The sequence below is a fragment of the Oncorhynchus clarkii genome, chromosome 22, assembly GCF_045791955.1.
Source record: "Oncorhynchus clarkii lewisi isolate Uvic-CL-2024 chromosome 22, UVic_Ocla_1.0, whole genome shotgun sequence".
Taxonomy (NCBI): Eukaryota; Metazoa; Chordata; class Actinopteri; order Salmoniformes; family Salmonidae; genus Oncorhynchus; species Oncorhynchus clarkii.
The window spans coordinates 38,652,626-38,677,842 of NC_092168.1; the positions used below are offsets into that span (position 1 = coordinate 38,652,626).

Here is a 25,217-nt window from a genome sequence, read left to right on the forward strand (position 1 = left end):
AATATTGCACCCAGTGTTCAGAATGCTTGTATTCATGATCTGAGTTCTAATCGTTCCTGCCTCTTTGAGAACAAGTGGAATCATGAACAGTGGTTTCTTCTTAATGTTTGCCTGCATCTCCTGGATTTGCTGCCTGATTTGCCTTTTTAGCAGCACATTCACCACCAGAGGCGGACTGGACATCTGGCATCTCGGGCAAATACCTGATGGGCTGGTCCATTTTCTGCCTAGAAGGCCTGTCTAACTCCTTTGTTTTTGCGCAAAATCATCACTATCTGGCTATCTGGTGGGATTGTAGGGTGGTGTCTCTCTCTCCGTCTCTCTCTCCCTCTCTGTCTCCTTCTCTGTCTCCCTCTCTGTCTCCCTCTCTGTCTCCTTCTCTGTCTCCTTCTCTGTATCCCTCTCCCTCTCTGTCTCCCTCTCTGTCTCCCTCTCTGTCTCCTTCTCTGTCTCCCTCTCTCTCCGTCTCACTCCCCGTCTCCCTCTCAATACCAGCAAAATTATCACTATCTGGCTATCTGGTGGGATTGTAGGGTGGTGGGGTGGTGTCTCTCTCTCCGTCTCTCTCTCCCTCTCTGTCTCCTTCTCTGTCTCCCTCTTTGTCTTCCTCTCTGTCTCCCTCTCTCTCCTCTAGCCACGCCACTCACATAGTCAGTCAGGAGTGTGTGTGTGTGTGTGTGTGTGTGTGTGTGTGTGTGTGTGTGTGTGTGTGTGTGTGTGTGTGTGTGTGTGTGTGTGTGTGTGTGTGTGTGTGTGTGTGTGTGTGTGCATGAGTCTGTTCATACGTGCGTTGCTGGATGCATCAGTGCAGTGTCCTGGGATCACTAATATTGGTCTGCCAAAGCTCTCATACTGATATTGTTCTCATACTGGTATTGTTCTCTCATCTCATACTGGTATTGTTCTCTCATACTGGTATTGTTCTTTCATACTGGTATTGTTCTCTCATACTGGTATTGTTCTCTCATACTGGTATTGTTCTCATACTGGTATTGTTCTCTCATACTGGTATTGTGCTCTCATACTGGTATTGTGCTCTCATACTGGTATTGTTCTCTCATACTGGTATTGTTCTCTCATACTGGTATTGTGCTCATACTGGTATTGTGCTCATACTGGTATTGTGCTCTCATACTGGTATTGTTATCTCATACTGGTATTGTTCTCTCATACTGATATTGTTCTCTCATCTCATACTGGTATTGATATCTCATACTGGTATTGTGCTCTCATACTGGTATTGTTCTCTCATACTGGTATTGTTCTCTCATACTGGTATTGTTCTCTCATACTGGTATTGTTCTCTCATACTGATATTGTTCTCTCATCTCATACTGGTATTGATATCTCATACTGGTATTGTGCTCTCATACTGGTATTGTTCTCTCATACTGGTATTGTGTTCTCATACTGGTATTGTGCTCTCATACTGGTATTGTTCTCTCTTCTCATACTGGTATTGTTCTCTCATACTGGTATTGTGCTCTCATACTGGTATTGTGCTCTCATACTGGTATTGTTCTCTCATACTTGTATTGTTCTCTCATACTGGTATTGTGCTCTCATACTGGTATTGTGCTCTCATACTGGTATTGTTCTCTCATACTGGTATTGTGCTCTCATACTGGTATTGTGCTCTCATACTGGTATTGTTCTCTCATACTGGTATTGTGCTCTCATACTGGTATTGTTCTCTCATACTGGTATCGTGCTCTCATACTGGTATTGTGCATTCAAGAGGCTGCTAAGCCATATATGACACCTGCCATGTATCAAAGAGCAGAGCCTTATTTACATACTAGTCCCTGGACACTGCCAGCCAATGTGTGTGACCAATGAGAGAGAGAAAGAGAGAGAGAGCTATTTAAACATCTTAGGCTAAGCAAGTAAAATATTAGCTACAGTTGATAATCTAACAGCAAGGATATTCTTAAAATTGAAGGTAATACTAGAGAGCAGAGAGAGCAGAGTGAGAGAGAGAGCAGAGTGAGAGAGAGAGCAGAGTGAGAGAGAGAGCAGAGTGAGAGAGAGAGCAGAGTGAGAGAGAGAGCAGAGAGAGAGAGAGCAGAGTGAGAGAGAGAGCAGAGAGTGAGAGAGAGCAGAGAGTGAGAGAGAGCAGAGAGAGAGAGAGAGCAGTGAGAGCAGAGAGAGAGAGCAGAGTGAGAGAGAGAGCAGAGAGAGAGAGAGAGCAGAGTGAGAGAGAGAGCAGAGTGAGAGAGAGAGCAGAGAGAGAGAGAGCAGAGTGAGAGAGAGAGCAGAGAGTGAGAGAGAGCAGAGAGAGAGAGAGAGCAGTGAGAGCAGAGAGAGAGAGCAGAGTGAGAGAGAGAGCAGAGAGAGAGCAGAGAGAGAGAGTAGAGTGAGCGAGAGAGCAGAGAGAGCAGAGTGAGAGAGAGAGCAGAGAGAGAGAGAGAGCAGAGTGAGAGAGAGAGAGCAGAGTGAGAGAGAGAGCAGAGAGTGAGAGAGAGCAGAGAGAGAGAGAGAGCAGTGAGAGAGAGAGCAGAGAGAGAGAGAGCAGAGAGAGAGAGAGCAGAGTGAGAGAGAGAGCAGAGTGAGAGAGAGAGCAGAGAGAGAAAGAGAGCTGTCGGTCCCACCATATATATAAATATATATTTTTATTTTTAGATATGTATACTTTGACAATGTAAGTAATAATGAACTTGTCATGTCAATTGAATTGCATTGAATTGAGAGAGAGAGCAGAGGGAGCAGAGCAGAGAGAGTAGAGAGTAGAGAGCAGAGAGAGAGAGAGAGAGAGAGAGAGAGAGAGAATTACAAAAGGTACCCACCACAGATGACTGGGGGAGGCTAAGAGGATGTATTTTATTTAGACCACAGGCATATCTGACCTTCTTTTACTGCCTACAAATAAGCGGGGAGGAAAATAGGAATGACCTAATTTTGGGAGCAAGAGGGAGGACCAAGAAATGTGACAAAGGAAAAAAAACTAAGCATAAGACGTGTTTGAAAGCGAGGGATGATCTCCATCCTCTTCCCCTGATTGTTTTTACAGACCTAGTCTCTCTGTCCCTGCTAACGCTGTCATAAGTCCCCACAAAGACAATGTTTTCCTGCTGCGGTCTCTCTCCCTCTCTTCTCCCACCAACAGAAACACACCACCAACTATGAAACAAAAACAAAAAACAGCCCACACACCCAATCAAAGAGGAATTCCGAGTTTGGTTGACATTTCTAAATGAATAATAAATGAAAAACATTAGCCTTGGCATGATTAACAAGAAACTTTACGTGGGCCAAACAGTGGGGGGGTACACAGTGGAGCTCACCAGAGGGGGGGGTACACAGTGGAGCTCACCAGAGGGGGGGGGGGTACACAGTGGAGCTCACCAGAGGGGGGGGTACACAGTGGAGCTCACCAGAGGGGGGGGGTGCACAGTGGAGCTCACCAGAGGGGGGGGTACACAGTGGAGCTCACCAGAGGGGGGGGTACACAGTGGAGCTCACCAGAGGGGGGGGGTGCACAGTGGAGCTCACCAGAGGGGGGGGTACACAGTGGAGCTCACCAGAGGGGGGGGTACACAGTGGAGCTCACCAGAGGGGGGGGTACACAGTGGAGCTCACCAGAGGGGGGGATACACAGTGGAGCTCACCAGAGGGGGGGGGTACACAGTGGAGCTCACCAGAGGGGGGGGTACACAGTGGAGCTCACCAGAGGGGGGGGGGTACACAGTGGAGCTCACCAGAGGGGGGGGGTACACAGTGGAGCTCACCAGAGGGGGGGGTACACAGTGGAGCTCACCAGAGGGGGGGGTACACAGTGGAGCTCACCAGAGGGGGGGTACACAGTGGAGCTCACCAGAGGGGGGGGGTACACAGTGGAGCTCACCAGAGGGGGGGGTACACAGTGGAGCTCACCAGAGGGGGGGGGTACACAGTGGAGCTCACCAGAGGGGGGGGTACACAGTGGAGCTCACCAGAGGGGGGGGGGTACACAGTGGAGCTCACCAGAGGGGGGGGTACACAGTGGAGCTCACCAGAGGGGGGGGGTACACAGTGGAGCTCACCAGAGGGGGGGGTACACAGTGGAGCTCACCAGAGGGGGGGGGTACACAGTGGAGCTCACCAGAGGGGGGGGTACACAGTGGAGCTCACCAGAGGGGGGGGTACACAGTGGAGCTCACCAGAGGGGGGGGGTACACAGTGGAGCTCACCAGAGGGGGGGGTACACAGTGGAGCTCACCAGAGGGGGGGTACACAGTGGAGCTCACCAGAGGGGGGGGGGTACACAGTGGAGCTCACCAGAGGGGGGGGTACACAGTGGAGCTCACCAGAGGGGGGGGGGGTACACAGTGGAGCTCACCAGAGGGGGGGGGTGCACAGTGGAGCTCACCAGAGGGGGGGTACACAGTGGAGCTCACCAGAGGGGGGGGGTGCACAGTGGAGCTCACCAGAGGGGGGGGTACACAGTGGAGCTCACCAGAGGGGGGGGGGGTACACAGTGGAGCTCACCAGAGGGGGGGGTACACAGTGGAGCTCACCAGAGGGGGGGGGGGTACACAGTGGAGCTCACCAGAGGGGGGGGGTGCACAGTGGAGCTCACCAGAGGGGGGGGGGGTACACAGTGGAGCTCACCAGAGGGGGGGGTACACAGTGGAGCTCACCAGAGGGGGGGGGGGGTACACAGTGGAGCTCACCAGAGGGGGGGGGTGCACAGTGGAGCTCACCAGAGGGGGGGGTACACAGTGGAGCTCACCAGAGGGGGGGATGCACAGTGGAGCTCACCGGGGGGGGGGGGGGGGGGGGGGGGTGCACAGTGGAGCACACCAGAGGGGAGGGGGTGCACAGTGGAGCTCACCAGAGGGGGGGGGGGGGGGTGCACAGTGGAGCTCACCAACAGGGGTGGGGTACACAGTGGAGCTCACCAAAGGGGTGGGGTACACAGTGGAGCTCACCAGAGGGGTGGGGTACACAGTGGAGCTCACCAACAGGAGGGGGTACACAGTGGAGCTCACCAACAGGAGGGGGTATACAGTGGAGCTCACCAACAGGAGGGGGTACACAGTGGAGCTAACCAACAGGGGGGGGGGGGGTACACAGTGGAGCTCACCAACAGGGGGGGGGGTCTATAGCTCGGTTTCACCTTTAAATCCAACCTGCAGCTCTGTTCAAGAACACACATAAGCTTTATTTTTCTATAATATACTGTCTAATGTCTACAGCTTTAGGAACAGCCATTAAACTGCATGGAGACAAATTGACTCCCAACCTCCTGTAATTAAGATGATTTTTTTACTCCTTATAGCTTGGCTGGTGGCTTTACCACAACAACACAGAATAGAGCCTCCGGTACGCTAGCTAGCCCAGTGTGTGGTCGTGCACCAGGAAGGATATCATAGTAAATGGGAAGTTGTGTAGCAACAGTGAATAAGGTTCAGAGATGATAGCTTTCTCTTTTGCATAACGTTGAATCGTATCTTCCTTCCTGCCACACTGACCTCCGCTCCCTTCAACTCTCTCTCAGTTAATTTGATACAACCTCTCCTCTCCTCCCCTCTTTAATGTGATGTTAATGTGATGTTTGTTACTGTAGAGACCCAGTGAAGTCAACTTGTACCAATAAGGAGGAGGCTGATACACCCCAGAGGACATTGTGTTGCCTCTCCAATGTCCTGACTGTTATTAAGTTCCTGTCTCGAGACGAGGCAGACCAAACCCACTAACAATAGCAGCCTCACTGAAAAGTATCAATATCTACGACAATCCCTTTTCAGTCAAATCCGGTGATCTGGTGAAACATTTATCTTTCTGAATTATGGATTGTAAGAATGTGGTGTATATTAAATATGAAACCCAGAGCCAGACAATGCCTGTTAGCCTGTGGACCTGTAGCGAGAGCAGAGCAGAGCCACCCATGTGTCATAGTGTCATTATTGGGGTTGGGGATGTGTGTCTGTAGGGAGGGGGCTGGGGCTGTGTGCCTGTGGGGAGGGGGCTGGGTTTGGGGCTGTGTGTCTGTGGGGTTGGGGCTGTGTGCCTGTGGGGTTGGGGCTGGGGTTGGGGCTGTGTGTCTGTGGGGTTGGGGCTGTGTGTCTGTGGGCTTGGGGCTGTGTGCCTGTGGGGTTGGGGCTGTGTGTCTGTATGGGTTGGGGCTGTGTGTCTGTGGGGTTGGGACTGTGTGTCTGTACGGGTTGGGGCTGTGTGTCTGTGGGGTTGGGACTGTGTGTCTGTATGGGTTGGGGCTGTGTGTCTGTGGGGTTGGGGATGTGTGTCTGTGGGGTTGGGGCTATGTGCCTGTGGGGTTGGGGCTGTGTGCCTGTGGGGTTGGGGCTGTGTGCCTGTGGGGTTGGGGGTGTGTGCCTGTGGGGTTGGGGCTGTGTGCCTGTGGGGTTGGGGCTGTGTGCCTGTGGGGTTGGGGCTGTGTGCCTGTGGGGTTGGGGCTGTGTGCCTGTGGGGTTGGGGCTGTGTGTCTGTGGGGTTTGTGTGTCTGTATGGGTGTGTGTGTCTCTATGGGTGTGTGTGTCTGTATGGGTGTGTGTGTGTGTCTCTATGGGTGTGTGTGTCTGTATGGGTGTGTGTGTCTGTATGGGTGTGTGTGTCTGTATGGGTGTGTGTGTCTCTATGGGGCTGTGTGTCTCTATGGGTGTGTGTGTCTGTATGGGTGTGTGTGTGTGTCTCTATGGGTGTGTGTGTCTGTATGGGTGTGTGTGTCTGTATGGGTGTGTGTGTGTCTGTATGGGTGTGTGTGTCTGTATGGGTGTGTGTGTCTCTATGGGTGTGTGTGTCTGTATGGGTGTGCGTGTCTCTATGGGTGTGTGTGTCTGTATGGGTGTGTGTGTGTGTCTCTATGGGTGTGTGTGTCTGTATGGGTGTGTGTGTCTGTATGGGTGTGTGTGTCTCTATGGGTGTGTGTGTCTGTATGGGTGTGTGTGTCTGTATGGGTGTGTGTGTGTCTGTATGGGTGTGTGTGTCTGTATGGGTGTGTGTGTCTCTATGGGTGTGTGTGTCTGTATGGGTGTGCGTGTCTCTATGGGTGTGTGTGTCTGTATGGGTGTGTGTGTGTGTCTCTATGGGTGTGTGTGTCTGTATGGGTGTGTGTGTCTGTATGGGTGTGTGTGTCTGTATGGGTGTGTGTGTCTCTATGGGGCTGTGTGTCTCTATGGGTGTGTGTGTCTGTATGGGTGTGTGTGTGTGTCTCTATGGGTGTGTGTGTCTGTATGGGTGTGTGTGTCTGTATGGGTGTGTGTGTGTCTGTATGGGTGTGTGTGTCTGTATGGGTGTGTGTGTCTCTATGGGTGTGTGTGTCTGTATGGGTGTGCGTGTCTCTATGGGTGTGTGTGTCTGTATGGGTGTGTGTGTGTGTCTCTATGGGTGTGTGTGTCTCTATGGGTGTGTGTGTCTGTATGGGTGTGTGTGTGTGTCTCTATGGGTGTGTGTGTCTGTATGGGTGTGTGTGTCTGTATGGGTGTGTGTGTCTCTATGGGTGTGTGTGTCTGTATGGGTGTGTGTGTGTGTCTCTATGGGTGTGTGTGTCTGTATGGGTGTGTGTGTCTCTATGGGTGTGTGTGTCTGTATGGGTGTGTGTGTCTCTATGGGTGTGTGTGTCTCTATGGGTGTGTGTGTCTGTATGGGTGTGTGTGTCTCTATGGGTGTGTGTGTCTGTATGGGTGTGTGTGTCTGTATGGGTGTGTGTGTGTGTCTCTATGGGTGTGTGTGTCTGTATGGGTGTGTGTGTCTGTATGGGTGTGTGTGTCTGTATGGGTGTGTGTGTCTCTATGGGTGTGTGTGTCTGTATGGGTGTGTGTGTCTGTATGGGTGTGTGTGTCTGTATGGGTGTGTGTGTCTGTATGGGTGTGTGTGTCTCTATGGGTGTGTGTGTGTCTGTATGGGTGTGCGTGTCTGTATGGGTGTGCGTGTCTGTATGGGTGTGTGTGTCTGTATGGGTGTGTGTGTCTGTATGGGTGTGTGTGTCTGTATGGGTGTGTGTGTCTCTATGGGTGTGTGTGTGTGTCTGTATGGGTGTGCGTGTCTGTATGGGTGTGTGTGTCTGTATGGGTGTGTGTGTCTGTATGGGTGTGTGTGTGTGTCTCTATGGGTGTGTGTGTCTGTATGGGTGTGTGTGTCTCTATGGGTGTGTGTGTCTGTATGGGTGTGTGTGTCTCTATGGGTGTGCGTGTCTGTATGGGTGTGCGTGTCTGTATGGGTGTGCGTGTCTCTATGGGTGTGCGTGTCTCTATGGGTGTGTGTGTCTGTATGGGTGTGTGTGTCTGTATGGGTGTGTGTGTCTGTATGGGTGTGTGTGGGTGAGTGCCATGGCCTAGTCTAGACTTACAGGGAAAAATATGAGTGCATACACAAATGCAAGCACGGATGAATACATACACACACAGACAGACACACAGGCACACACACACACACACACAGACAGACACACAGACAGGCACACACGCACGCACACACGCACGCACACACGCACATACACACACACACACACACACACACACACACAGATAGTTGTGTAATGGTTAAGAAGCACTTCCACATTGTATATACACTGAATGTTGACAAAAGTTACTAACTGTTCTTATGAAAGGTCGATATATAAACGGATTTCATGAGGAATAAACCGATCTATCTAACAGGCCAGATATAACTGTTAGATGACTTGGCCTTGTCAGGTTCACCAGAAACAGATCACCCTGTTGCAGGATAACTTTCCTGAGCAGGATATTTAAAATGTGTAGTGTATTTGAGGTTTAAAAAGGCTTCTGAAGTTAGGAAATGTAAAAAATGTTATCGACCCCTACAAACATTTCCATTAATTATAACCCACATAATAATTCACATTTCCCTTCTGTACCAAACTGTCTCAAATTAATATCCTACTGTATCATACATTGTGATACTTATATGGTGCTGGGAGATCAACAGTGAGATAAAAGCGTCAGTTAATATTGAGTCGATAAGAAGTTAAATATCTGTCCCAGAGACGGCCATCTTGTTAGGCCTTGTGATAACAGAGAAGACACAGAGGCATTTTTGAGACCTTGAGCAGCTATTTAGATACAAACTCCTTTGAAATTCACTAACTTGATTATCTTGGACACTAAGGTTTAATCTACAATTCATAAGTGGCTACTCCTAAATGTCACAGTCTCACACAGACACAACAAATGCACAGGCACAGACGTAAGATTACAAAGGAAGAATACAGACCCACCCTTACTGATGAGACAATACTACAGAGCAATGAACACACCTATAAACAATCTGTGAAACACACAGACACACACGTGTCATTCTAAACCTTCCTATACTGTACGAGACACAGAGCAAAGAGTATTCATGAGTTTCCATCATCCTTTGTAATACGGGGGCCATCGGCCAACTCATATTCATTCTTAGAATTGTGCAGTCAAATGACAGGGTGGAACTGTGTAAGGCCAAAGAGACTGTCTCTCCCTTCGCTTGTACACCTCCTGTATTTTCCTCTCTCTCTCTCCCTCTCATTCACCTCCTCTCTCTCTTTCCCTCTCTCTCCCTCTCATTCACCTCCTCTATCTCTTTCCCTCTCTCTCCCTCTCATTAACCTCCTCTCTCTCTTTCCCGCTCTCTCCCTCTCATTCACCTCCTCTTTCTCTTTCCCTCTCTCTCCCTCTCATTCACCTCCTCTCTCTTTTCCTCTCTCTCTCCCTCTCATTCATCTCCCCTCTATCTCTCTCTCTCTCTCTCTCTCTCACCTCCTCTTTCAAATTCCTCTCCTTTCTCTCTCTCGCTCTCTCCCTCTCATTTACCTCCTCTCTCTCTCTTTCTCTCCCCCTCTCATTTACCTCCTCTCTCTCTCTCTCTCTCATTCACCCCCCTCTCTCTATCTCTCTCCCTCTCATTTACCTCCTCTCTCTCTCATTCACCTCCTCTCTCTCATTCACCTCCTCTCTCTCTCTCTCTCTCTCTCTCCCCCTCTCATTTACCTCCTTTCTCTATCTCTCTCTCTCATTCACCTCCTCTCTCTCTCTCTCTCTCTCTCATTCACCTCCTCTCTCTCTCTCTCTAATTCACCTCCTCTCTCTCTCTCTCGCTCTCTCTCCCTCTCATTTACCTCCTCTCTCACTCTTTCTCTCCCCCTCTCATTCACCTCCTCTCTCTCTCTCTCTCTCTCTCTCCCCCTCTCATTCACCTCCTCTCTCTCTCCCTCTCATTTACCTCCTCTCTCTCTCTCCCTCTCATTTACCTCCATTCTCTCTCTCTCTCTCTCTCTCTCTCCCTCTCATTCACCCCCCTCTCTCTATCTCTCTCCCTCTAATTTACCTCCTCTCTCTCTCATTCACCTCCTCTCTCTCTCATTCACCTCCTCTCTCTCTCTCTCTCTCCCCCTCTCATTTACCTCCTCTCTCTCTCTCATTCACCTCTTCTCTCTCTCTCTCTCTCATTCACCTCCTCTCTCTCTCTCTCTCTCTCTCTCATTCACCTCCTCTCTCTCTTTTCCTCTCTACCTTCCTCTATCCTCCCCTTTCACCTCCCTAAACACTATAAAAGGGACAGGCTGAGGGGTGAGTGACAGGCTGAGGAGTGAGTGACAGGTTGAGGGGTGAGTGACAGGTTGAGGGGTGAATGACAGGTTGAGGGGTGAGTGACAGGGTGAGGGGTGAGTGACAGGTTGAGGGGTGAGTGACAGGGTGAGGAGTGAGTGACAGGTTGAGGGGTGAGTGACAGGGTGAGGAGTGAGTGGCAGGTTGAGGAGTGAGTGGCAGGTTGAGGAGTGAGTGGCAGGTTGAGGGGTAAGGAGTGAGTGACAGGGTGAGGGGTGAGTGACAGGTTGAGGGGTGAGTGACAGGTTGAGGGGTGAAAGACAGGGTGAGGGGTGAGTGACAGGGTGGTGACACATTGAGGAGTGAGAGACAGGGTGAGGGGTGAGAGACAGGGTTGGGGGTGAGAGACAGGGTGAGGGGTGAGTGACAGGGTGAGGAGTGAGTGACAGGGTGAGGGGTGAGTGACAGGTTGAGGGGTGAGAGACAGGGTGAGGGGTGAGTGACAGGGTGAGGAGTGAGTGACAGGGTGAGGGGTGAGAAACAGGGTTGGGGGTGAGGGGTGAGTGACAGGGTGAGGGTGAGGGGTGAGTGACAGGGTGAGGGGTGAGAGACAGGGTGAGGGGTGAGTGACAGGGTGAGGGGTGAGAGAGGTTGCGAGAGGGAGAGATTGTATTAGGACAGATGGAGAACAAAAGCGAGTGGAGGAGAAACATTGTAAGTAAGAACACAGAGAAATACAGTCTGAAAGAATACACATATAAAGTGAATGATGGAAAAGACTAAATGCAGATAACCTGTGGAGAGACAGAGCACAAAAACAGAGGAAGGCTAAACATCTTAGCGAAAACGAGAGAGACAAATTTCCAGTAGCTCTTCGCCCCCACATAGTAAACCACACATGCCTAGCCTGTCCCACACAAACCTATCTATTTGCTAACAGTGTGATCAGATTGTATTAAAGAAATGCTCCACCATAGAAATGCAAAGCAGGAAGGGAGAAGGGCTTATGACACATTATTAACCATATTACCAGGAAAGATTAGATGAATCACATTACTGAACGTTCACTCAGCAGAGCTCTGTTCTCCAATAAACACTGTGTCCCAAATGGCACCCTGTATAGTGCACTACTTTAGATGAGATCCCTTTGAGCCCTGGTAAAAAAAAAATAGTGCACTACATATGGAAAAGAGTGTCATTTGGGACAAAGTCCTGTTTTACAGCAGGGCTATCATACTTTTGGCTAATGCTGCTCTCTATGACAGAGATAAAAGATGGGTAGAGGGAGAGATATTAGAAGTGTTGCTATTTTCTCCTCTGCTCTTTCTTTCTCTCTCTCTCTCTCTCTCTCTCTCTCTCTCTCTCTCTCTCTCTCTCTCTCTCTCTCTCTCTCTCTCTCTCTCTCTCTCTCTCTCTCTCTCTCTCTCTCTCTCTCTCTCTCTCTCTCTCTCTCTCTCTCTCTCTCTCTCTCTCTCTCTCTCTCTCTCTCTCTCTCTCTCTCTCTCTCTCTCTCTCTCTGTCTCTCTGTCTCTCTCTGTCTGTCTCTCTGTCTCTCTGGGGAGGAGGGATTGGCTGCTTACCATTGGGTACTAATATGATAGCACCATCCTGGCACGAACCTGCCACGCCACCACAACAACATAAGTGTCAATGGAAATTATATGAAAACCTGTGTAGCTGAATGTGAGTCTTGTGATATTGTGGGGTGTTTATCTGTGAGTATGTTGAGCATTCATGAAGTGCTGTAGTCAAGTATGTTGTGGTGCTCATGGGGGAGAGTTTGAGAGAGAAGGGGAGAGTTGGAGAGAGAGGGGGAGAGTTGTAGAGAGAAGGGGAGAGTTGGAGAGAGAGGGGAGAGTTGGAGAGAGAGGGGAGAGTTGGAGAGAGAAGGGGAGAGTTGGAGAGAGGGTGAGAGTTGGAGAGTTGGAGAAAGAAGGGGAGAGTTGGAGAGAGAGGGGGAGAGTTGGAGAGAGAAGGGGAGAGTTGGAGAGAGAAGGGGAGAGTTGGAGAGAGAAGGGGAGAGTTGGAGAGAGAAGGGGAGAGTTGGAGAGAGAGGGGAGAGTTGGAGAGAGAGGGGGAGAGTTGGAGAGAGAGGGGGAGAGTTGGAGAGAGAAGGGGAGAGTTGGAGAGAGAAGGGGAGAGTTGGAGAGAGAAGGGGAGAGTTGGAGAGAGAAGGGGAGAGTTGGAGAGAGAGGGGAGAGTTGGAGAGAGAAGGGGAGAGTTGGAGAGAGAGGGGAGAGTTGGAGAGAGAGGGGAGAGTTGGAGAGAGAAGGGGAGAGTTGGAGAGAGAGGGGAGAGTTGGAGAGAGAGGGGGAGAGTTGGAGAGAGAAGGGGAGAGTTGGAGAGAGAAGGGGAGAGTTGGAGAGAGAGGGGAGAGTTGGAGAGAGAAGGGGAGAGTTGGAGAGCGGGTGAGAGTTGGAGAGTTGGAGAAAGAAGGGGAGAGTTGTGGAGAGAGGGGGAGAGGGGGGGAGAGTTGTAGATAGAAGGGGAGAGTTGGGGAGAGTTGGAGAGAGAAGGGGAGAGTTGGAGAGAGAGGGGGAGAGTTGGAGAGAGAAGGGGAGAGTTGGAGAGAGAAGGGGAGAGTTGGAGAGAGAGGGAGGGAGTTGGAGAAAGAAGGGGAGAGTTGTGGAGAGAGGGGGAAAGTTGGAGAGTTGTAGAGAGAGGGGGAGAGTTGTAGAGAGAGGGGGAAAGTTGGAGAGTTGTAGAGAGAGGGGGAGAGTTGTAGAGAGAGGGGGAGAGTTGTAGAGAGAGGGGGAGAGTTGGAGAGAGAGGGGGAGAGTTGGAGAGAGGGGGAGAGTTGGAGAGAGGGGGAGAGTTGGAGAGAGGGGGAGAGTTGGAGAGAGGGGGAGAGTTGGAGAGAGAGGGGGAAAGTTGGAGAGTTGTAGAGAGAGGGGAGAGTTGGAGAGAGAAGGGGAGAGTTGGAGAGAGGGTGAGAGTTGGAGAGTTGGAGAAAGAAGGGGAGAGTTGGAGAGAGAGGGGGAGAGTTGGAGAGAGAGGGGGAGAGTTGGAGAGAGGGGGAGAGTTGGAGAGAGGGGGAGAGTTGGAGAGAGAGGGGGAAAGTTGGAGAGTTGTAGAGAGAGGGGGAGAGTTGGAGAGAGATGGGGAGAGTTGGAGAGAGAGGGGAGAGTTGGAGAGAGAAGGGGAGAGTTGGAGAGAGAAGGGGAGAGTTTGAGAGAGAGGGGAGAGTTTGAGAGAGAGGGGAGAGTTTGAGAGAGAGGGGAGAGTTGGAGAGAGAGGGGGAGAGTTGGAGAGAGAGGGGGAGAGTTGGAGAGAGAAGGGGAGAGTTGGAGAGCTGGAGAGAGAGGGGGAGAGTTGGAGAGAGAGGGGGAGAGTTGGAGGGGGAGAGTTGGAGAGAGGGGGAGAGTTGGAGAGAGGGGGAGAGTTGGAGAGAGAGGGGGAAAGTTGGAGAGTTGTAGAGAGAGGGGAGAGTTGGAGAGAGAAGGGGAGAGTTGGAGAGAGGGTGAGAGTTGGAGAGTTGGAGAAAGAAGGGGAGAGTTGGAGAGAGAGGGGGAGAGTTGGAGAGAGAAGGGGAGAGTTGGAGAGAGAAGGGGAGAGTTGGAGAGAGAGGGGGAGAGTTGGAGAGAGAGGGGGAGAGTTGGAGAGAGAAGGGGAGAGTTGGAGAGAGAAGGGGAGAGTTGGAGAGAGAAGGGGAGAGTTGGAGAGAGAGGGGAGAGTTGGAGAGAGAAGGGGAGAGTTGGAGAGAGAGGGGAGAGTTGGAGAGAGAGGGGAGAGTTGGAGAGAGAAGGGGAGAGTTGGAGAGAGGGTGAGAGTTGGAGAGTTGGAGAAAGAAGGGGAGAGTTGGAGAGAGAGGGGGAGAGTTGGAGAGAGAGGGGGAGAGTTGGAGAGAGAAGGGGAGAGTTGGAGAGAGAAGGGGAGAGTTGGAGAGAGAGGGGGAGAGTTGGAGAGAGAGGGGGAGAGTTGGAGAGAGAAGGGGAGAGTTGGAGAGAGAAGGGGAGAGTTGGAGAGAGAGGGGAGAGTTGGAGAGAGAAGGGGAGAGTTGGAGAGAGAGGGGAGAGTTGGAGAGAGAGGGGAGAGTTGGAGAGAGAAGGGGAGAGTTGGAGAGAGAGGGGAGAGTTGGAGAGAGAGGGGGAGAGTTGGAGAGAGAAGGGGAGAGTTGGAGAGAGAGGGGAGAGTTGGAGAGAGAAGGGGAGAGTTGGAGAGCGGGTGAGAGTTGGAGAGTTGGAGAAAGAAGGGGAGAGTTGTGGAGAGAGGGGGGGAGAGTTGTAGATAGAAGGGGAGAGTTGGGGAGAGTTGGAGAGAGAAGGGGAGAGTTGGAGAGAGAGGGGGAGAGTTGGAGAGAGAAGGGGAGAGTTGGAGAGAGAGGGAGGGAGTTGGAGAAAGAAGGGGAGAGTTGTGGAGAGAGGGGGAAAGTTGGAGAGTTGTAGAGAGAGGGGGAGAGTTGTAGAGAGAGGGGGGAAGTTGGAGAGTTGTAGAGAGAGGGGGAGAGTTGTAGAGAGAGGGGGAGAGTTGTAGAGAGAGGGGGAGAGTTGGAGAGAGAGGGGGAGAGTTGGAGAGAGGGGGAGAGTTGGAGAGAGGGGGAGAGTTGGAGAGAGAGGGGGAAAGTTGGAGAGTTGTAGAGAGAGGGGGAGAGTTCGAGAGAGAGGGGGAGAGTTGGAGAGAGAGGGGAGAGTTGGAGAGAGAAGGGGAGAGTTGGAGAGAGAAGGGGAGAGTTGGAGAGAGAAGGGGAGAGTTGGAGAGAGAAGGGGAGAGTTGGAGAGAGAGGGGGAGAGTTGGAGAGAGGGGGAGAGTTGGAGAGAGGGGGAGAGTTGGAGAGAGAGGGGGAAAGTTGGAGAGTTGTAGAGAGAGGGGGAGAGTTGGAGAGAGAGGGGGAGAGTTGGAGAGAGAGGGGAGAGTTGGAGAGAGAAGGGGAGAGTTGGAGAGAGAAGGGGAGAGTTGGAGAGAGAAGGGGAGAGTTGGAGAGAGAGGGGGAGAGTTGGAGAGAGAGGGGGAGAGTTGGAGAGAGAGGGGAGAGTTGTAGAGAGAGGGGGAGAGTTGGAGAGAGAGGGGGAGAGTTGGAGAGAGGGGGAGAGTTGGAGAGAGGGGGAGAGTTGGAGAGAGAGGGGGAAAGTTGGAGAGTTGGAGAGAGAGGGGGAGAGTTGGAGAGAGAAGGGGAGAGTTGGAGAGAGAGGGGAGAGTTGGAGAGAGAAGGGGAGAGTTGGAGAGAGAAGGGGAGAGTTTGAGAGAGAGGGGAGAGTTTGAGAGAGAGGGGAGAGTTTGAGAGAGAGGGGAGAGTTGGAGAGAGAGGGGGAGAGTTGGAGAGAGAGGGGGAGAGTTGGAGAGAGAGGGGAGAGCTGGAGAGAGAAGGGGAGAGTTGGAGAGCTGGAGAGAGAGGGGGAGAGTTGGAGAGAGAGGGGGAGAGTTGGAGGGGGAGTTGGAGGGGGAGTTGGAGGGGGAGTTGGAGGGGGAGAGAGCCCTTCTGGCGAACATGTTTAGCTCTCTCATAAACATCTCATTTGATAAGAGTTAACAGCAGGACTTTATAGCCCCACCCTTTGTGCATGCACACACACACACATACACAGGAAAACACACACACATATGCGGGCACACACACACACGCAAACCACAGGCCACACACAACACAGGCTGACTGCTTTGACACTTCCAGGGACCACACACTGACTCACAGGCACACACATGGGACCCTAGGTCAGCCTTCTGACTAACACAGTCTGGGACCACACACACCACACACACGCATGAGGGGGGTGATTCACGCACGCATGCGCACACACACTAACAGAGACACACTCACCAACTCAGCCTTCCGCGTGACAGCAATGACACTGGAGCAGCGGCCTCACACCCACTGTGTCCTGATCTCCTGTGTATGGTGTGCTGTGTGGACGGCTGTGACGGCCACTAGATAATCTACACAGTAACAGGCATGCCACATCAACAGGGCTGCTTCTTTGCACACACTACATGCCAAATCCAACTCAACTCAGTCCCACCTCAGCCTGGATCGCACCAGAATCACACCAGACTCACCAGAAGAGGAATGGCTGCGGCTTGGACACCATCAACCCCTCTAGGCTTTACAGTAACATACAGTTTAGCACTTATATGTCCAGTGTATTCATTTATATTATGCCATGATAACTATCCAAAGCGACTTACAGTCACGCGTGCATACATTTTATGGTATGGGTGTTCTCAGCGGGAACCGAACACACGATGGAAGACTAGAAGCTACCATTTGGATCGCTACGTTGAAGTGGTTATTAGTATGCCCTTTATTTCCCAATAGGCCATCCCTGCCGATATCTAATCTGCTGTTTAATAGCACAGACACACCTTTGATATGTGAACACAGATTGCTGTGGAGGGCGGGGTTGCGGATGGAGAGAGGAAGATGGGATGAAGGGAAGGGAGGTGGGAGGAAGATGGGATGAAGGGATATGTGGAGGGATGGAGGATGGAGGGATGAAGGGATATGGCAAAAATGCAGCGGTGACAAGTCTCATTTTTAGCGTATTGCTTTTGATGCAATCTTGACACATTTGAGTATTTCATTAAGCAGCTAAATGATTGACTCTTGTGTATAGCATTCCCCCAAAACAGCCACATTCATTATCAAATTGGCTGTGATTATTTAAATAAATGTAGATAGGCCTACAGTATTACTGGGGAGAGAAAGTTAAGTCGGGTATACTTTCTCTTAAGTCGCTCTGATTTCAAATATTCAAATTGGCGGATGATGCCCTTTGATGATGACGTGCATCTTAAGGCAGCACGTAGCCTAGCACTAAAGAGCGTTGGGTCTGTAACCGAAAAGTTAAATCCCCGAGCTGGTTCAAATCCCCGAGCCGAATATGTGAAAAATGTGTTGATATGCCCTTGAGCATACCCTAATTGCTCCATTAAGTAGCTCTGGATAAGAGCATCTGCTAAATTACAAAAAATTAAGAAAAAAAATGTCAGTTGGCATCGGGGTCAATGACAGTTGAAAAACATTTCCTGAAGTGATACAAATCATAGTTTAGAATTCACATAACTCTCAGGCGAAATTCAAGTAATGGTATGAGAAAAGGAACGGTGAAAAGTCGGATTTCCATCATTTAAAAAAAATCTATTCTTTCGGTTATGACACGCGCTTGTGCGCGCTATAAAGTCAGTTCCTTCTAGTGCCGAGAAAATGTGAGCTCTGTGCAAAAAAATCTCAACATATACGCAAACTTTAAACAAAAGGAGATCTGGTGTGAATGAAAAAAAAAATCTACATTTTAAGAGCTGACACAAATTCCTGTTTCTTTCGGCTTTGTTGGACTGCTCTGTTTACTCAAACATACAAGAGATACGTTTAATGTAAAAGAGAAAATGGTCGAAGATGACAATTGTAATAAAATAATGGTTCCATTCCATTTGACTGGTGTCAACAATACAACTAATCTCTCTCTCTACTGTACTAGAATTGGCCTAAACGTTTTTGCCAGAGCTACTCCCCGACTTAATGATGGGAGCGACTGTTTTCCATTTAGTCTGAAATGCAGCATTGCTTCAACCCCTGATGCATGTTACCCGTATTGATTGCAAGAGGAAACGTAGACCTTATAATTGTATTGGCAACATTTGCGTTTAAGGCCGCTTCCTGACTTACTTGCCCGTTTGGTTGCCCGTGGCCTCCTTTTGACGATGTCTCACAAAAGAAAAAAACGAGCATAATTGGTCTGTGCATGAGAGAGATTTGTAGGCCTAGGGAGAGGCCTGTTAAGGAAAGGATCAGACGACCCCCTCTGTGAAAATGAGAGACAGACTAGCCTACCTCCACTGTCACTGATGCCGTGTGGGATTCATAACTTTGTTGCATAAAGCTCATTATCAGTCTATACGTCCATGCTCTTCTCATTAGTATTGGAGGTATGGAGCTGTTGAATTCGGTGAAAGTATGCTGTGCCTAATACAGGATGAGATCGAAGTAGCTATGTGGATTATTATACAGGTAATAAAATATATATTCCCCTACCATTACGTGCCTATTAGCCACTAATCAATCCATACATGATACGATTTAAATCTAACAAATAGTATGCATGACTTTGTATGAACGCTAGAGTTTTAGGAATACAGTTAGACAAGTGACGAAATGTTCTATTGGGTGAAGAGGAAACTGTTTAGGCTTCGGTAGCTGCTTCGCAGTCTAACTAGGGTGAGGAGAGCAAATTAGAAATGTGAAAATTATTCAGCCACCTTTTAGGAATAGCAGATCAATAGAAAGTGTTTGTTTATTATTCAATAGCCTACCAACGCGTTTTGGCATATAGCTTTTAATTAGGATGCTTAGAAGACACATGATCGTATTATTATAGGCCTAAAATATGATATTAATTAATTAGAATACATGTAATTATATTTCGTATGGGTTTACAATAATATAGGCTAATGTCCAACAAATGACAACAAAACTAATTCGCGACATAATGACTACATCATTTGATGAATGATTTAGTTAATATGTGCCTTTTCATTAACTCCATGAGTGGAAATTCACGTAATTCTAAATTAAAAACTTGTCTGTTAATTTATAACTCAACTGACACCTTTCAAACAGTAATGGCTCAGTCATTCAGTCATTAAAAAGTTCAACAAGACAGTTCTAAGAAAATGCTAATCATGACGCAGTTTCACAAAGTAGGCTACATTATGTGATTTTCCTGAGACAACAGTTAAGTCCAAATCTTCAATAAGGTTACATATTAGTCAAAGGAAAAAGACAACCTAAATAAGCACACACACACACACACACACACACACACAAATATAAAGAAATATGTTCCATTTTGGGAAAAACACACGTTCGCGAGAGCAGCGCATGTCTCCTAACCTAGTCCTTTGGTGAATTGATAAATTATTCACTCAAACGATTATCTTTTTGGGGCAAAAAGGTTCACCATATGAGTCACCATAAACACCATAAAACCTCATCGCAAACGTAGGCCTAAAACTTTACTCAGGCTGTAGTTTAAAACACAAAATACGCTGGGATACGCTAAAATAGCACGTGCAACCCGGCCTATGCAGGAGAGTGAATTAATGATTTGTAATTTGAAAGTGTTTACTCGATGGAGACATAACAATAAGGAAGATGAACCTTTGTGTGTGACATTACAGGGCCAACTCTACTCTAAACGAGGTGTTTCTATTGATACACTCTCAGGAACACTGAATAGCCTAGGTTTTAAACCAAATTCCAACCAGGGGCAGCACTGAAAGAAAAATGAATTTGTGTTTTACATAATCTATATTTGATTGATAAACATCACACCTTATAACAACCATGGAGTTATCAAAATAACTGTTTTCACTTTGACAATGAAGAAGTATGCCGTTTCACGAGCTGAAAATGAGCACAATCCTACATGTAAAAAGTAATCAAATATTTTAAAAAGAAGTTATCATGGCCAGGTCGCAGTTGTAAATGTGAACTTGTTCTCAACTAGCCTACCTGGTTAAATAAATGTGAAATAATAATTATATATTAGGGTAGGGTAGCCTAGTGGTTAGAGCGTTGGACTAGTAACCGGAAGGTTGCGAGTTCAAACCCCCGAGCTGACAAGGTACAAATCTGTCGTTCTGCCCCTGAACAGGCAGTTAACCCACTGTTCCCAGGCCGTCATTGAAAATAAGAATTTGTTCTTAACTGACTTGCCTGGTTAAATAAAGGTTAAATAAATAAATAAAAAATATATATATATATTTAAAGACTGCATGCATAGCTAGAAGTGTATTCCTCGTTTTCCCCTAGTCTACCATAGGGACATTCGTCTGACCTTTCTTATGCACGAGTCACATCAATCAGATGAAACAGAATGAAAGGCTACATACAGTATGTCGGCATATGTGAAATCATTATTATAGAAATTGCTTGATAATCATGAATTGTTATAGTTAGTAATCATACTATAATTTATCAGTCGGCTATAGGCTAACATAATAATTGTCATCATATTATTACATTGGACTATTAATATAATAGGTTACTAATAATACTACTAATAATAATAATTAATAATAATAATTATAATAATCGTTTAGATCGTTTAGTCTGGTGATGAAATATGTGACCAAATAGATTGTTATATGGATTAAGTCGCCGAAAAACTTCCCATAAACAACTTTGGGAGAATTGGAGATATGCTATAGATATCGTTATCGGCCTATTAATAATTCAATTAAACATTTTAAGCCAATAGTTTAGCCTATCGATCATTTTAGCAATTTGATAACAAACCCCAGATTGGCTTTTTACACCTGAGCGCAACACGTGATTTCTCTTTCTCGTAATCAATTGCATTACTGCATAACACAGCTGCTGCTCATGTCTGGTCCAAAATATATACAGCATTATGGCTTATTACAATTCATGTGAAATAGATGGAAACGGTGAGATGTGTCACTATGGAACACCTCTGACTTGTACTCACTGCTTATGGCGTGTCTGTACCTCTGCTGGCCGTTGAGGAGGCTCTGTCCATTGATTAAAAGTATTGAATCCAGGGTTGGGCTGCGTCGGATCAACGACGGGCGGAAATCGGCTAGAGTCGGTGCGGTGGACACAACTTCGTTCTCGGGGCGCTGGATGTGAGCGAGTCCGAGAGAAAGGGGAGGATGGGTGACAAGGGTAGACAATGTTGGCTTATTGTCTGTGTGAGAGAGAGAGAGAGAGAGAGAGAGAGAGAGCGAGAGAGAGAAAGTGTCTCTTTCGCACCAGACCCAGTGCTTCGAGGAGGCTGGCTTGAGCGCTAAATCCTGCTGGAGCTCGAGCCGCTGCGTGTCGCGGCGCAGAGGACTTCGTCAATGGGCACAGCTGGAGTCGTTTGATCGCACTTCGTTTCAGTCGTCACCGGTTAGAAAAGGCTGAGGCACAAATCTGCCCTCCTTTGAACTCGTGGCTGCTTCACCAGCGGGAACAAGGAAAACACAAAACGCATCATAACCAGAAAAATTGTAACAACAGGCAAAACAACCAAGTTCCTCAAACAAAATAAAAATGTACCGAAATCACAGTGTTTGCGACACAGATAATGTTTGAACTGAAGAAAACTTGATATCCGCTAAACGGTTACAGTTTCACGGAGAGCAATCTGATTGTGTCACGTTCAATCAGTCCCGTGTCAACCGGCGCGCTAACTGACAGGCTGGTTCATGGAAGAGGGAGGCGAGAGGCAGAGAGGCGTGGAGAGACGGAAGCGAGCGCAGGGGAGAGGGGAGGAGGGAGGAGGCATCAAAAGTAATTAGGCCTATTCCTTCCTTGGTGTTTTGCTTAAATCCAACTAATATAAAAGTCAGAACATTTTGCACTTATTTGTCTTTTTCCTTTCAAACATCAGTTTTGGCGAGACTGTGCGCCATTGCCATTCACATATATTTGGTTTCTGATACAATGTGTGCCTGTGTCAGATACAAATGATGTCATTACTGACAATTAACAACAATGAACTACCATCAGAGTAGATTGGCAGGCAGATGATATACAAAAGGGTGAGGTTTAAGTCCATGCTCAACAACGATATCAGTAGTCTAATAAACGTGGACTAAATAGCCGTCCCTGCCTCTGCCCGTCTGTTTTATTAGATGTCCTGTGTAAATACAACAGGAGTGTCAGGTGAAAGCAGTTAATAATAAACCACATTCTTGATAGACAGACAGATGTCACCGGCTTTTAATACATAATGAGGCCAAATTGTTTTGTGTGGCCCTCTCGTTTATGTGCTAAAGTCAGGACGACCTCGACGAGAGAGCGACACAAAACTGTCTGTCCTAAATATTTGATAAGCTGTGTTTTATGTTTCAGGCTCTGATAGGTTTAAGGTGAGTTTCAATAGCACACGGTGTGATGGTGATGAACAACGTATATGCCGCTTCATGGTTGGCAGCCTGGCACTATGGAAGGGTTAACTTTGCTGTCTGCCTTTCTGTCTCATTGCCCACCTTGGCACACACTGATTGAATCAACGTTGTTTCCACGTAATTTCAATGAAATTACGTTGAACCAACGTGGAATAGACCTTGAATTGACATCTGTGTCCTGTGGGTCAAGACTCAAATCCTTCAGATTAAATTGGATATTAGATGTATTTTAAAGAATACTATCATGTGTTGCCATAGGAGCATGCATGCACAACAAACAAAACAATATATATATATATATATAGTTTTGGTGTTAATTAACACAGTCAAAACTTTGGAATATTTGTAAAATATTTGATGACTATTTGATTTACCTGCAACCGACCCCAAAACCTCGCAAAGACAGTGTGATACATCACATTGATGGGCATCAGTACATGTGAGGACCGGCCACACGACGCTACTTATGCCTTCGAGATGCATAGTTTAGCCTCCTGAATAACTGACGCAACAAGCAGGAGAAGGTCCCGAACCTCCACGTGAGTGCCTGCGCGCGGGTCATATAGAGAGAGGGTGGGCAATATGTAGGAGATACAGTGGCGCGTGCAGCAATATTTCATGCACGTCTCAAACGATACTTTTGGTCATTCTATTCCTGTTTGCAGTGTTTTGTAAGGCATGATATAGCCTAACAATTGCCATTTGCTTTACGAAATCCACGGAACAGTCTCTGGAGATGATACATGTTGTAAAAACACTTGGATCATATTTGTTTTTTAAGTGGAGGCCCATTGGTAGCAAACATCACGATGTCCAATCTCAGACAAAACCGATCAAATAATCGTCTCGAGAATGTCGAGAATGAACGCAAGACTGATATAACTTGATTTAAAGTGTCAGAGAGGGCACCTTGGAATCGTATCGTTTTTCGGTCACAGTGTTAACAACGCTCTTTGCCAACTCAAATTGTTAACGACACCCTTTGTCAAAAACTCTCCACAAGTCACATCAATAAAACTCTATACATGTTTCAATTTAATATTTACCAGCATAGGCTAGAAGTGAGTGCCGCCGCATAACCTTACCTGGTTTGGAACACCGTAATGAAGGTTCAATAACAGCTCGAAAAGGTCGACCATTGGCGGTTTGGAACCGTTCTGCTGATCGCAGTGTTCTGGGTGCAGAATACACGAGATGCGCGCTGGGGTTCGTGAGAGGTGACAGTGGCGAAACGCCGGCCAATGCGCGTAGCTCATTCGTCAATAATATTAAATATGATTATGATGATGATGTAGCAGTGCGTAGACTAGAGACCAGCGTCTGGTCTGTGCATAAAGGTTTCTCAAATCGATTCTTGGAACGAACAACAATTTTTGACCAGACAATACCTTATATTTGATTTGTAAAAGTATTATAAACCAATTAATCAACATATGTCTTTGGGGGAGGCAAACATTTGCGGCAGGTAGCCTAGAGGCATTGGACTAGTAACCGAAAGGTTGCAAGATCGAATCCCCGAGCTGACAGGGTAAACATATGTCGTTCTGCCCCTGAACAAGGCAGTTAAACCCACTGTTCCCCAGTAGGCTGTCATTGAAAATAAAAATGTGTTCTTAACTGACTTGCCTAGTTAAATAAAGGTTTTTAAAAAATGCCCTGCTTTTGAAACGTGTGTGTGTGCGCTAACGAGTTGGGCGCTGCACGCCATGTGCACATTTTTTGTTTGGAATTATACATTTGACATAGTCTTCACAATCCATGCGTTGCATCACAACAAAAATAATCATGCTACACGTGAGCAACTTCTTCGGTGGTTTAATACTGGTAGGCCTATGGCACTGAAAAGCAAGCAACACACAAGTTGAAAAAAATCCAACGCCTGTGACACACTGCACGCAGTCCCACACCACTCCAAGTACGACAGATGAGTAGCAGCAATTTGGAGTGCCGGAAGGCATAGGCCTACACTTCTACACAACCGGTGTGCACAACCCGTAAGTGGGAAAGGGGTGGTATAATTAAAATATCTAACACGTGCGTAAAATGCCTGGTTCATTTTCTGAAGTGATCTTTAAAATATATTTTTTCTCAATGAGAACATTTTGGGTCGTGAAATGCCCAACCTCAGCTTATATAAAGAACCGGTGGTGTTTTAAAGATGGCCCTAAAGCTAGACTGTGGCCGACGTGACCTCGGCAAATATGTAATTTGTTAGACCAATGGTTTTAACTTAACCTAAAAATGTCCCCTTTTCAAATCGAAAATTATAGGTAGTCTTAATTTATACGTGAAAACGAGACGTGTAAATGGACGTGTTTGTGGCTCCTGGCAGAATGGCCTTGGCTCGACGTGTCACTTTTACAAAGCAATCTGTGTGAATTTTGTCACAAGGATAAAAAATGATTTATGCGCCACTAAACTATAGAGACACGTAATTTAAAATGTCTAGAAGAACAGGCAATCAAAACGCCAATGTCCTTCCTTACAAGTGAAACAAATAAGTGTTATCGAAAATACTTGGAATGAATTTCGAATTTAAGGGGTATAAAATGTGATTTAAGTATAGATCTGTTATCTATTATCCTCAAATATGATTATTGATAGCCTATAGGCCTACTATTCTTATAAATATATTTCTATTTTTGTCTGACACGGAATATGTCTTATTATTTACATTACATATTTGAATATTACAAAAAAAAGTATTAGGCTGCCTATTAAACGACAACCGTCGTATTAGTTTAATTGCTATACGCAAGGCGCTTGTCAAGCAACCTGGCTATTGGATGGAGCCTATTACAAAGCTGCGTGCGGGCATTTATTTCAACGCTTCACCTAAAGGCGGATTAAATGAAGTAGACGCATTTGTTTTATCCTGTGGTA

At 47.7% G+C, this 25,217-nt stretch overlaps 1 protein-coding gene across 1 annotated transcript in view; it reads right to left on the minus strand.

Annotated features, from left to right (window-relative positions):
• The window catches only part of LOC139380308 (DNA-binding protein SATB2-like), a 72,391-nt gene extending 51,420 nt beyond the window's left edge, over positions 1-20,971 (minus strand). The window contains exon 1 of the mRNA XM_071122902.1: positions 20,909-20,971. The gene's annotated coding sequence lies outside the window, so the exon portion shown is untranslated. The remainder of the gene's footprint in view (positions 1-20,908) is intronic.
• Positions 20,972-25,217: the final 4,246 nt, after the last annotated feature.